Below are 14,356 nucleotides of genomic sequence, written 5' to 3'. Positions count from 1 at the left end.
TTTGTGAAAGTGGTGCGCACTGGTCTTAAGAATTTGTAAACATATCTCATCCGGGAAGAATACTTCTTTATTACAACCGGTTTCAATACTCAGGTCTTAAATCAGTTTACAACGGCTCACATGGCAATATTAAAGCTGTGGCGTCAAATAAGACGACTATTTGACAGCTCTGACGCCGGATGGAGCTTATTCTACTTTACGTCGCAAGTTTTAATACGCTGTCGTAAATGGGTTTATGCAACCCGACGATTTTCTACAGATTGAAACCGGCTGCAATAAAGAAGTATTTACTACTGGCTACTGGCGGGTGAACTGTGGCGTTTCTTTAAACAGGCTACAATCGCCAGTGACGCAGGGACGTTGAGATGTCCAGTACCCAGCATACAATAATACTGACACGTGTGCTCTGTTCGTGTGCTGGTTATATGACGGTCGACCTTCAAGCAGCGAACTACTGCTTTTTTTTGCGAGACATAAACTCTCCCTGCGACGGCCGTAATGTGCTGTGATATGCAGCGTCGATAGACCGCTTACAGATCCCAGGCGCCCAGGCCGCTGGCTCGTTTGCACGCTTCAGTATTTATCGCCCCGCTGCGTAGTTTCTGAACCAGTTCATGAATGCAGCAACAACAGCTTGAGACTTTCCACCAGCTAAGCGCTACTTTTTATTTGCTTTAAAGTCTGATTTAATACTGTCGTACGGGTCTTGCTATCTTGTGCTCTTCTTTTGATCTCACAAGGGGAGGCCGACAATTGTGAAATTCAGATTCGAATTATACTGCGCATAATAAAAGCTCATGGCCAGAGGTGTAATGTGGCAAAGCACCGAGATGCACTTCTCAGCCGTTGTCGAGAAAATCGACAGTTAAAAGAAACCCTTGCAGTGAAATACTCTCTACGATTAATAATTTTTCTACATCGTCGTGGCGCAGCGGTAAGCGCTCGGGTTCATAATCCAAAGGTCGCCGGATCGAATCTCGCGCCATGCAACCTTTTTTTTTTTAGTATTTGTTTTTTGTAATTTTAATGGGTATACACACACACACACACACACACACACACACACACATATATATATATATATATATATATATATATATATATATATATATATATACAATTATGCATATAATAAGTTGTTGAAAGTCGTTTCTCGTGGAAAAACTGGCGACTTCGAACATCATTATGTTTTCCGCAAACAAAGTTGTATTTCACAAATGTTATTAATTGTCTTCATAATGTTAACCACGTATAGTTAACGGAAGACGTAGAAACGATATTCCGAAACGAATACGTGTAGCGTAAGTCAAACGTTCGAATTAGAACAGAGACCCCACGAACACAAATTTGCTGTGGCAGGTATGAAATATAAACTCCGTTACTCGCTCGTTACACTTGAAGGATAGATGTTGAATGGGCCGAGACGAGCCGCCGCATAACAGCGTAGTTTCCTGCTAACTTTGAATGAAGGTAGATGCGGTCCCTAGCGCAACTTATAACATCGTCGAAAATCAGTGCGTACGGGAGAGCTTTGGTACACCCTGCTAAACAAACGGAAAAATGGAGGCGGTACAATTGGAGAGCGATCCGCCTTCACCAACATGCATAAGCAATTGATTAATAGTTTATGTTACGAAAGACTAATAAAAAAAATTGCATGGCGCGAGATTCGATCCGGCGACCTTCGGATTACGAACCCGAGCGCTTACCGCTTTTTAAAATTTTTTTCCATCACTTTTTTTTAAATCTCATTTTGTTCATTTTAGTTTGTTGTATCTGCTCGGCGCGGACATCGAAAGACACGCGTTTCAGTTCGTTGTTGATCCATTAACTCAGTTTTTTTTATTACAGAGGGTAGCTAACCCTCTGACCGAACACGCTGAGCTACCGTGCCGGCATCCGCTGAGCCACGACGCTGTAGAAAATTATTAATCGTAGAGAGCATTTCACGGCAACGGTTTCTTTTAAGTGTCGATTTTCTCGACAACGGCTGAGAAGTGCATCTTGGTGCTTTGCCACATTACACCTCTGGCCATGGGCTTTCATTATGCGCAGTATGAATCGAATCTGAATTTCACAATTGCCGGCCTCCCCTTGTCAGCGTATCTGTTTTACTCAACGTAATCGATAATGGGTTTTTCCATATTCTAATCTTTATCCATCCCTTTTTTTTTCTCTCTACAACTCCGTCCAGAGTCAAATTAGCTGTTGTGGTCGCACGTGTGTTACCTACTAGTCCTGCATGAAAGTTGTCACTCTCAAATTATTCTTGCAACTGAGAGATGGCTGAACCCCAAATGGAAAGGTTTGAGATATTTAGCGACTCGTGGAACGTATGTCGGAAAGACAAATTAAAGGCCACAGGAGGGGTAGTTTTCATTGCAGTTGACAAAAATAGTGTATCTTTTAAGGTTGAAGTTGGTGTGACAGTAAAGTTATCTGGTCTTGTATAACAGGTGTAGATGAAACGAAGTTAATTGTTGTGTGTTTTTACCGGCCACACGATACCGCTGTGGCAGTTCTAGAGTCATTCAAAGAAAGTCTACAGTCAATAGCTCGTTACACTCAGATCATGCAATATTAGTTGGAGGCGAATTTAACTTGCGGAGTTCAAACTGGGATGTCTATGGATTCACCGTGGGTGGAAGGGGGGGGGGGGCACACAGACAGACAGTCATCATGCGAAATACTTTTGAACACGTTTTCTGAAAATTCTCTTGAGCAGATAGCTCGGCAGCCCACACGATATGGGACTATCTCGTAGCTACAAATAGGCCTGACCTTATCGACAATGTCAGTAAAGAAACTGCGATTAGCAATCATTGTCTCATTATAGCAATTATGATTACGAAATTTAACACATCAGTCAAGAAGGCTAGGAGAGTGTTTCTGATAGATAGAGCAAATAAGCAGTTATTAATATCTTATTTCGACAGAAAATTTGCGTCACTTAGTACCAGTAAGATGGATGTAGAGGAATAACGGGCAAAGTTTAAGCAGATAGTAAATCGTGGTCTGGAGAGTTACGTGCCTAGTAAGTGGATAAAGGATGGAAAAGACCCATCATGGTTTAATAACGAAATTCTTAGGATGCTAACGAAGCAGAGGCTGCTGCACTCTAGATTCAAAACGGGACCCGCAAATGATGACAAGCGAAGGTCAGTAGAGATTCGTGCGTCTTTGTGAAAACATCAGTGCACGAAGCATACAACAACTACTACCGTCATACCTTAGCAAAAGATCTGGCAGAAAACCCGAGAAAATTCTGGTCGTATGTAAAATCGCTAGCGCATCCAAGGCTTCCACTCAGTCCCTTGTCGATCAGTCTGGTGTGGCAGATGAAGATAGTAAAACGAAAGCCCAAGATTTGAATTTCACTTTCAAGAAATCGTTCACACAGCGGAACTATACAAACATACCATAATTTGACCATCGAACAGACTCCTGTATGGACGACATAGAAATAAGCATCCCTGGCGTAGAGAAGCAACTGGAACATTTGAAAACAAATAAATCACCAGGCCTGGATGGAATCTCAGTTCGATTTTACATAGAGTATTTTGTATCGTTGTTGTCACTGTATGGTCTTGTACCAGGGGAAGCAAGAACTAGAATAGTGACTGAGCCAGTAACTGTGCTGACTGTCTGACTGGGGTAGTGCCTGAGACTGACGGGGTGACTGACTGGCCCCCAAGTCCGCGGCAGCGATCTACATACTGGTGGTCGAGAGGGCGTTGGTAGCGCGTTGCTTGCGAGGCTGTCTTTGGCCTCTCTCCTGATAGGTGCACTTGATTCAACGGCTGTTATCGATCTTCTCGCAACCTCGTTGTCGACCGGTGCGCTGGCGATAGTTTAGCCTGCACAGAGTACGCTACGGCATTGGCCCCTTACCTAGTTTGCATTTATCGTGAATCTCTCTCCCAGCACAAAGCGACTGAAAAAAGGGCAGGTGACTCCTCTACATAAGAAAGGTAAAAAGACGAAACCGCAAAATTACAGACCAATACCCCTAACTACTGTTTGCTGCAGAATCTTTGAACACATTCTCAGCTCGAATATCAAAAATTTCTTCAGGCTTAAGAGGCATACGTTCACGAATCAGCATGGATTTAGAATGTATCCCTCGTGCGACACTCAGCTTGCCCTTTTCTCGCATGGTGTATTCAGAATTATGGATGAAGGGCAACAGGCAGATTCCATATTTCTAGATTTCCTGAAAGTATTTGACACGGTGCCCCATTGAAGGCTGTTAACGAAGGTAAGAGCATATACGTTCACAAATATAAGAGTGTCACGAAGACGTCTTGAATAATAAAACCGAGTATGTTGTCCTCGACGGCGAGTGTTCATCAGAAACAAGGGTGTCGTTAGGAGTGCCACAGGGAAGTGTGAGAGGACCGCTGTTGTCCTCTACACACATTAATCATTTGGCGGACAGGGTGGGCAGCAGTCTACGGTTGTTTTCTGAGGATGCTGTGGTGTATAGTAAGGTGTCGAAGTTGAGTGGCTGTAGGAAGATACACGACGACTTAGACAGAATTTCCAGTTGGTGTGATGAATGGCAGGTAGCCCTAAACGTGGAACAATATAAGTTATATTGTGTCCAGCTTGATACAGTCAAGTCATTTAAATATCTGGGCGTAACTTTGCAAAGCGATACGCGGTGGAACGAGCATGTGAGGACTGTGGTAGGGATGGCAAATGGTAGACATTGGTTTATTTGGAGAATCTCAGGAATGAGTGGTTCACTTGCAAAGCAGATCGTATATAGGACGCTCGTGCGACATATTCTTGAGTACTGCTCGAGTGTTTTGGATCCGAACCAAGTCTGATTGCAGGAAGACATCGAGGTAATTCAGAGGAGAGTTGCTAGATTTGTTACCAACAGAATCGAACAAAACGTAAGTGTTATGGAGTTGCTTCAGGAACTTACATGAGAAACTCTAGAGGAAAGAAGGCGTTCTTTTCGGGAAAAACTATTGAGGCATTTAGAGTTCAAAATGGTTCAAATGGCTCTGAGCACTATGGGACTTAACATCTTAGGTCATCAGTCCCCTAGAACTTAGAACTACTTAAACCTAACTAACCTAAGGACATCACATACATCCATGCCCGAGGCAGGATTCGAACCTGCGACCGTAGCAGTCCAGCGGTTCCGGACTGCAGCGCCTAGAGGCATTTAGAGAACCGGCATTTGAAGCAGATTTCCGAACGGTTCTGCTGCCGCCAATCCACATCGCGCGTAAGGACCACGAAGATAAGAGACGAGAAATTAGGTCTCATACGGAGGCGTACAGACAGTCGTTTTTCCACGCACCTTACAGTGGTTTGCGGCGTATCTGTGTAGATGTAGATGTAGTCCTTTCTTTTATGGAATGGCACTCTATACAATTCTTTATTCTGCTAACCTTTTTAGTGCCTCTTTATTTTACTTTTTGCTTTATCTGTCCACTTAATTTTTAACACTACTTTCATGCCACCACACTTAAGAGTGCTTGTACTTCCTGTAGCCCTCTGGCTGTTGCTCTCTTTATTACTGTAAAGTAAAGCATGCTAAGTACTGTAGCAGGCAGCTGCGAACGTGAAGCGCAAGTGTCATATTCACACGCTACCGATGATTGTTGCGCGCCTTATCGAGTTGAAGCAGCATCGGCAAAGCAGTTCTACACCGATGCTGCACGCGTGAAACCTTTAGCTTCATTACTTATTATCTGTTAAATAAAACCTCAGATAGGAATTTTTATAAGGATAAACGTAGTCAGTAGGAAGTAAGCAAAGTTAAAAACCCAAGAAAAAGTATTTGAACAGCCTTGATCACTTCGTGCAATATCACACATTTACGGTCGGTACACCCCTGGAGTGATCGGGCCTGCAGTGAGTTGAGTTCAAACATAGCCGGTCAGCCAGTATCATAATCGACGGGCAAGGCAGTTACATATCGTTTTTGGTCGGCAGCCTGCAGAAAACTATTTCGTAAAGCGAGCATATGAGTAATGCAGACCAGTAACACGGTAGTAAAGTTTTTATCTGTTGTTCATTAGTGTGTGAATACTACAGTTATTACATTATTTTGCGTGTGAATCTGTAGATAGCCTATTCATGTGTGCATACGACTTTATAATGAGTGCGATTTTTTTTTTTTTTGCTTTAACCATTGTTAACTACGAGAGTAATTGGCATTCCTTTTGAAATTTCGACCACGTAACTTAATAGTCTGCATGAACCTGTACGTCCGATCACGTACAGTACACCTAACAGTATCTCATAAAGTTTCGATAACTCGCCTTTCACTGCGCTGGAACAACTGCTTGGACTGAAGGCATCAGCTCAGTACAAATTACGGAACTTCTCTACCTGTTCCGGCGCGTTAAGATGCTACTGTGCCCCCAATTAAACTGTAGTCTCGGTAGAAATGAGGCCAAATCCGTGAAGACTATGGTAACGTTGTAGGCTAGAGATTATCACTCGTTTAATAAATATTAGATTCATCAATACAATTTCATTAAAGCATCACATTTATTCAGGACAAGACGGTCTAACACAGGTTAAAAATTCAATCTCCATATATTGTGTCACATTAGCATAAAGCCAAATACGAAGAAGGACAGAAATGTAATTAAAACAAACGCTCAAATCTGAGCAGAATCTATTCTCATACGTATAGCTCGCGAGAAATAAAAATACAGTTCTCATTCAGAGCTAATCCTTTATTCTAATCTTTTCGTAGTTTTGACTTGAGCAGTGCTGATAATATTCGGCACATATACTAAGTATAGAGGTAAAAACGCCTCTCTCTGTACAGATCGGTAAATATCGAATTGTCAGTGCAGCATTGTGCCTGGTAATGTTTTTTTGTTCCATCTTAAAAGTTAGAAAACGTGTGTTATGTTCAACTAAATATCTACCTTTTAAGGCCTCCTCTTATCTAGAGTACCTAAATATTATCTTCATCTACATAACAGTATTCGTTGGGGAACCTTTCTTCCTTGTGGATCAAAACTCTGTAGTCATCATGGCTTAACCAGTTACAAACTAACTTCAAGGTTACATTTGAACATAAATTCATACATAAAAAATTAAGGCTAATTAATTATGAAAATATTTCTTTAAATCTTGATGGAAGGGTTGTAACACCATAGCTTAGACACTACATACATTTTGTTGATTCATTTTGCTTTCTGTTTTGTTCGACATTCCATTGTTGAGCTTCTGTAAATGTTGTTTGATTGAATCGATAACACAAAATTGTATACTCCTTTCTTTGTAAAAAACTTTGATGTCATAGTTTGATTCTATGCAATATAATGTATCTATCATTTAAATTCTTTGTCTCATTTGGAGGGAACAAAATTTACTGTAATAGAGTTGTAATTTCTGTGTGAATAATTTTTTGTCGAATTGTCAATATGTGCAAATGTTCAGTTTTATTTAATATGTTTGGTTGCTGTTATGTAAACTGCTGACATTCACTTAGGGTTCAAAGTTATTTTGTATGTAAAAGGTGGTGTGGTTCCCCTCGGGAACGGAACTGTGTAGCGCGCGCAACATGTGGTGGGCATGAATAGAAAGGTGGAACCAAGAATCAGTCGGGGACGAGCTACCGAACTATCAACTGCTCATGTAAAAGTTGTGTATTTTGCTGGTGCCGAGAGAGGCTTTTCGTGCCGCTTTCCAATGCCTCGGACGAATGGATAAAGAACTGGAACTATTCTGGAATTGGTATCTATCACCGCCACCAATAGTCCCGCATTTCTGCCTGCAAATCCACCCACCGACATGCACTCGCCATCACGTTGTGCAGACACTGAAAAGGAACCAACGAATTATAAAAATGTAGAGTATCAGCTCATGTGGATGATTTATTTGTTTTCAATAATAAGGTAACCAAAAGACTATTTATTAAAATTTACCTTGATTTATCCTCTGCCACATTTCCACTTAGGATCCTTCCCATGCTAAAGTGACTACCGAGTGTCCTTACTGAACCAACATTAAAGCTCAGTGTTTTACTAATTAATGCCACTTGAAGATAGTAAGAAGAAAGCTGAGTGTTTTATTAATTAATGCCACTTGAAGATAGTAAGAAGAAACTAAGTTAACGAAGCAGAACTGAGTAATGTAGTAAATGATGCCTGCTGAAAATAATTTTTCTATTAAAACTGCTTATTAATATTTTGTTGCTAACTTTTAAAGTGAATGTTCTCAAAACTGTGGCTTATAGAGTTTTGCAAATTAAATGATCACAGTGCAGTCTGTTGAAAATCACCCAAAGGTGAACTATTGTCTTATAACCACATCAAGTTGTGTTCTACTCCAGTTAAAAGTTGTGAACTATTATTGCTGAAAGTTACATGTTCGTGCTTGATAAGGGCTTGTTTATTTAGTGTATTGTAAGTGTGTGTAGTTTGCTCTGTTACAGTGGTCAAGATTAAGGGCTTCCCGCTCCATTGAAAGTAGTTAAAATGCACAAAGTTACTAAATTATACAAAGTTTCAATTACTCTTGCTACTCAAGTCAAATTCTGTACAATATTGGGTTCCTCTTGTGTATTAAAAGTGCATATTAATGGTGTAACTGGATCCACCGTTTGTCTGTTGTGCTCATGCTAGATAACTATTAATATAAAGAGCACTATCTATGAAAACAGTAATTTCCTTATTCAAAAGACTGTGAGAAGTAATTTGTTAGGGAACTCCATTTAGTTTTGATTCTAAGTAGAAAGGTGTTTAGTAATGAGAGATTTAATCTATGCATAATAATTAATTTTGCTGTGAACCATATCCATATTTCAAGTCAGATAGGAATATGTTTGAAAAGTAATATTGAACCTATATCCAATTTACGATTCTACAGTGAATATTAGTAGTAACATTATTGAGACCTTTCAGTTTAACTAAGTCCTCAAGTTAATAGTGTGTTTCCTTATCTGTTATATTTATGCAAATAGTTTGTTCTGCTGTAGCTGTCAGCTCCAAGCTTACCATTGACATATGCAGGTGTCAGAGTTCATTGCATTCGCGTGTGGCAAAGTATAGGTTGTGTTTGTCCGTTAAAGTTACTCATACCTATTTTCTTGATCAAGAATGTTAATCATTCTCATGCCTAATTAGGCTGGCGACCGTTTTCTTTATTATCATTTGGACGCTGTGGATAAGTAAATTACTGTTTGTTACTGTTTGGATATTTACATAATTCTGACTTTCACTTCCGATAAGCCTCCTCCGTTAGGTACAACACGGTCAACATAACAAAATTCCTTTCAAAGGGTAACACTGCTTTGCTTCTTTATACTGTAATTGCTTTAATGAAAATAATTTCATTATAAGAATTGCCCCCAGCTTTGAGGTTATAGTAAGACAGTAGAAGACGGAAGTGTTAATGGGTAATTCCTTGATTTTATCACCTTTGTGATGGGCCTGTACGTGGTGTTCGTACGATCCTATAAGGTCAGCACATAGAAGTTGCCACTTACAGTAATTCCTCTCGTGCACAAGCTATGATCTGAGATGCATTCTTAAAATAATGTGGTCTGCTACCTGGCATGTCTGTATTTGTCTTAATTCCCTATGTTGTTGTTGTGGTCTTCAGTCCTGAGACTGGTTTGATGCAGCTCTCAATGCTAATCTATCATGTGAAAGCTCCTTCATCTCCCAGTATCTACTGCAACCTACATCCTTCTGAATCTGCTTAGTGTATTCATCTCTTGGTCTCCCTCTACGATTTTTACCCTCCACGCTGCCCTCCAATGCTAAATTTGTGACCCCTTGATGCCTCAGGACATGTCCTACCAACCGATCCCTTCTTCTAGTCAAGTTGTGCCACGAACTTCTCTTCTACCCAATCCTATTCAATACCTCCTCATTAGTTACGTGATCTACCCACCCAGCTGTTTCGGAAATCGTTACAGAACTGAATATTCCGCGATCCTCAGTGTCAAGAATGTGCCGAGAATCAAATTTCAGGCATTACCTCTCACCACAGACAATGCAGTGTCCGACGGACTTCACTTGACGACCGAGCGTAGCGGCGTTTGCGTAGAGTTGTCGGTGCGAACAGACAAGCAACACTGCATGAAATAACCGCAGAAGTCAATGTGGGACCTACGACGAACGTATACGTTAGGACAGTGCGGCGAAATGTGGCTTTAATGGGCTGTGGAAACAGACGACCGATGCGAGTGCCTTTGCTACCAACACATCGGCCGCAGCGCCCCTACTGGGCGTGTACCATATTAGTTAGACGACAGGAAAACCCTAGCCTGGTCAGATGAGTCCCGATTTCAGTTGGTAAGAGCTGATTGTAGGCTTCGAGTGTGGTGCAGACCCCACGAAGCCATGAACCCAAGTTTTCAACAAGGCCTTGTACAAGCTGGTTGTGGCTCCATAATGGTGTGGGCTGTGTTTACATGGAATGAACTGTGACCTCTGGTCCAACTGAATCGATCATTAACAGGAAATGCTTAATCTGGGCTACTTGGAGACCATTTGCGGCCATGGAAGGACGGAAGATTGGGTTTAACGTCCCGTCGACATTGAGGTAACTATAAATGGAGCACAAGCTCGGATTGTGTCGAAGATCGGGAAGGAAATCGGTCGTTCCTATCGAAGGAACCATCCCAGCATTTGCCTGGAGCGATTTAGGGAAATCACGGAAGACCTAAACCTGGATGGCTGGACGCGGGTTTGAACCATCGTCCTCCCGAATGCGAGTTATGGACTTCATGTTCCCAGACAATAATACGTCATTGGACCACGACTGTTCGCGACTGTAGAACATTCTGGACAATTCGAGGAAATGATCTGGCCACCCAGATCGCCCGACATAAATCCCATCGATCGTTTATGGGACAGAATCGACAGGTCAGTTCGTCCAAAATATCCTGCATGGTCAACACTTTCGCAGTTATGGACGGCTGTATGGGCGCTTGGCTTGTTATTCTGCAGGGGATTTCCAACGACTTGGTGAGTCCATGCCGCATCCACTTGCTGCCCTACGCCCAGCAAAAGCAGGTCCAACACGATATTAGGAGATATCCCAATACTTTTGTCAAATTGGTGTATTTTTAAGCGCCGTAAGTAATGGCACGCAGGTTACCCGTGTACGTCGATTGAATGTTGGAGAATGCGAGCACTTGAGGACTTTATCCACAATTTCAAACCTTTTCGAAACTTCCTCTCACTTACGCTCACCCCAAAATAATGAAAGACAAAAAATTTAGCGTTCAATTCATTTTCGCCTGCAGTAAAGCAGAAATATGGTTGTTTAGCATAATGGGAAAAAATATACTGTGTTCAATTATCTCATGCTGTTAACACATACTGTACATATTCTTTATATTTTTACTACGATCTTGAAACATCCTTTTCACCAGCAGTTTTTCTGTAATCGTGACATTTGTAGATAGGGCAATAGATGTTAAGGTTGCTGAAGAAAGCAAGTGTAAAATACAGAGACATACAAGTGATACTCAGATTCTATACGAAAGAAGTGGCTGTAATTAAAAATTTTCATAAGGAATAAGAAGAAAAAAATTAGAAAAGGCATGAGACAAGGATGCGCTGTCACTCCTCTTACATTCAGTGCTTACACTGAAGACTCTGTAGAGTGTACGAAAGAATTGAGCTATCAAAATTAATGGACAAAAGAGAGACACGGGGCGTTACGTAGATGAATTTACTGTGATCATGGAGACGAATGAAGATTAGAGAAAGTCTTTACCACAATGGAAGGATTTTCAGTAATTAGCGTAGTATGCAGCACTGAAGTAAAATTTGCAGCTCTAAGAATGGAAGTTGGAAAGGAGGAATTAGAAGCGATAGAGCAATTTACGTAATCGGAAGCAGGATATCAAGAGATGGTAGAAGGCGAAAAGAAATTATGATCGAAATACAGCAGGCAAAATTTGGCTGTAATTTGAGGAAGGACTGTCACTAGCAAGATCATCAGTCTGTAAATAAGGCAACAGATTGTGAAAGCATTTGTTTGGAGTATGAAGTTTAAGGGCGTGAAACTTGGAAAGTAAGACAACAACAGAGAACGTCCTGGAGGTTTTGTGCTACAGAAAGAGGTTGAATATCAGCTGGAGAGACAGAGTTACCAGTGAAGAGTACAGGGAACAGGATCTCTCCGGAGGCACATCGAAACAAGAAGAGACAAACTTGTATGACACAGTTTAAGAGAGAATAAAATCGTTGGAACAACGTCAGAATGAATCGCCGAGGACGATATTTTATAAATGGTGTAGGGTGTGCAGTAATGAAGAGAAAACTCGCAGAAAAGTGAAATGGCGTCCTATTGCAAACCGACCTAAGGCCTAAACACTAAAGAAGAAGACGATGTTTGTGCAATAGGAACTCTATAATTGCCTTTGAACAAAATCTGCCGACAATAAAGAATAATTTAAAGAGCAGCTTACGGTGTTATCTAATGTCACACCTGAAGTTGTGTACCTTCTCATTTCCTGGGCGTGCCTGTGTTCCCTTCCTGTGGCCATTGCCCACGACAGAGTCGGTTTCTGGAAGAAGGAGGCTTTCTGCAGCCTGGAGAGAGTGAGCCGGTCTTAACTTACAGAATTTAACGAACAGAAAGCAAAACGTCGTGCTGAAGAACGCAAATAATGTTGGGAGGGTGGTAAATCCTAGTGAATATCGAGTTATCACGCAGTCCCACAGCGTTCAATTTTCGGTCCTCTGCTGTTCCTTGTTCATGTGAATGACCTCTCACTTAACGTTCAGCAAACAGAAATAGTTCTTTTTGCAGATGACACGAGTGTTATAATAAATCCCATTCAAGAAAAGCAGCTGAAGATGTTGTTGTCTTTCAAAGAATTATGAAGTGGTTCTCAGAAAATGGACTCTCCCTTAATTTTGTAAAAAAAAAAAGAAACAATATATCCAGTTCTTTACACCGAATAAAGTCATACCAACAACTGATGCAGCATATGAACAGCGCTCAGATAACAGAGTAGATTTCTCCAAATTTTTGGGTATTCACACTGATGACAACTTGAACTGGAAGAAGCAAATTGCTGAGCTTCTTTCACTCTTCGTATAATCGCTAGTCTTAGTAATATACAGATCAGCTTCCTAACATACTTTCCATATTTCCACTCAATAATGTCTTATGGAATAGTTTTCTAGGGCAACTCACCACTTAGACATAAAGTATTGATTGCACAATAGAGAGCAGTGAGAATAATTAGTGGTGTTCACCCAAGTACGTCATGTCGGCATCTATTAAAGGAATTAGGTATTTTAAATGCACCATCAGAGTACATATATTCGCGAATGACATTCATTATAAATAATCAATCTCAGTTCGCTAAGGACAGTAATGTTCGTATGTACAACCCTACAGGAAAAAAATGACCTTTCCTATCAGTTATTGAAGCTGTCAGCTGCTCAAAAAGGAGTACATTATTCAGCAACAAAAATCTTTGAAACTTCCTGGCAGATTAAAACTGTGTGCCCGACCGAGACTCGAACTCGGGACCTTTGCCTTTCGCGGGCAAGTGCTCTACCAACTGAGCTACCGAAGCACGACTCACGCCCGGTACTCACAGCTTTACTTCTGCCAGTACCTCGTCTCCTACCTTCCAAACTTTACAGAAGCTCTCCTGCGAACCTTGCAGAACTAGCACTCCTGAAAGAAAGGATATAGCGGAGACATGGCTTAGCCACAGCCTAGGGGAGGTTTCCAGAATGAGATTTTCACTCTGCAGCGGAGTGTGCGCTGATATGAAACTTCCTGGCAGATTAAAACTGTGTGCCCGACCGAGACTCGAACTCGGGACCTTTGCCTTTCGCGGGCAAGTGCTCTACCAACTGAGCTACCGAAGCACGACTCACGCCCGGTACTCACAGCTTTACTTCTGCCAGTAGAGCACTTGCCCGCGAAAGGCAAAGGTCCCGAGTTCGAGTCTCGGTCGGGCACACAGTTTTAATCTGCCAGGAAGTTTCATATCAGCGCACACTCCGCTGCAGAGTGAAAATCTCATTCTGGAAACCTCCCCTAGGCTGTGGCTAAGCCATGTCTCCGCTATATCCTTTCTTTCAGGAGTGCTAGTTCTGCAAGGTTCGCAGGAGAGCTTCTGTAAAGTTTGGAAGGTAGGAGACGAGGTACTGGCAGAAGTAAAGCTGTGAGTACCGGGCGTGAGTCGTGCTTCGGTAGCTCAGTTGGTAGAGCACTTGCCCGCGAAAGGCAAAGGTCCCGAGTTCGAGTCTCGGTCGGGCACACAGTTTTAATCTGCCAGGAAGTTTCATATCAGCGCACACTCCGCTGCAGAGTGAAAATCTCATTCTGGGAACAAAAATCTTTGATCGTTTGCCCAACAACATAAAGTGTCTGGCAGGTAGCA

This window comes from Schistocerca nitens, chromosome 9 (genome assembly GCF_023898315.1).
Source record: "Schistocerca nitens isolate TAMUIC-IGC-003100 chromosome 9, iqSchNite1.1, whole genome shotgun sequence".
In the NCBI taxonomy this organism is placed as follows: Eukaryota; Metazoa; Arthropoda; class Insecta; order Orthoptera; family Acrididae; genus Schistocerca; species Schistocerca nitens.
This window is presented reverse-complemented; position numbering follows the sequence as displayed.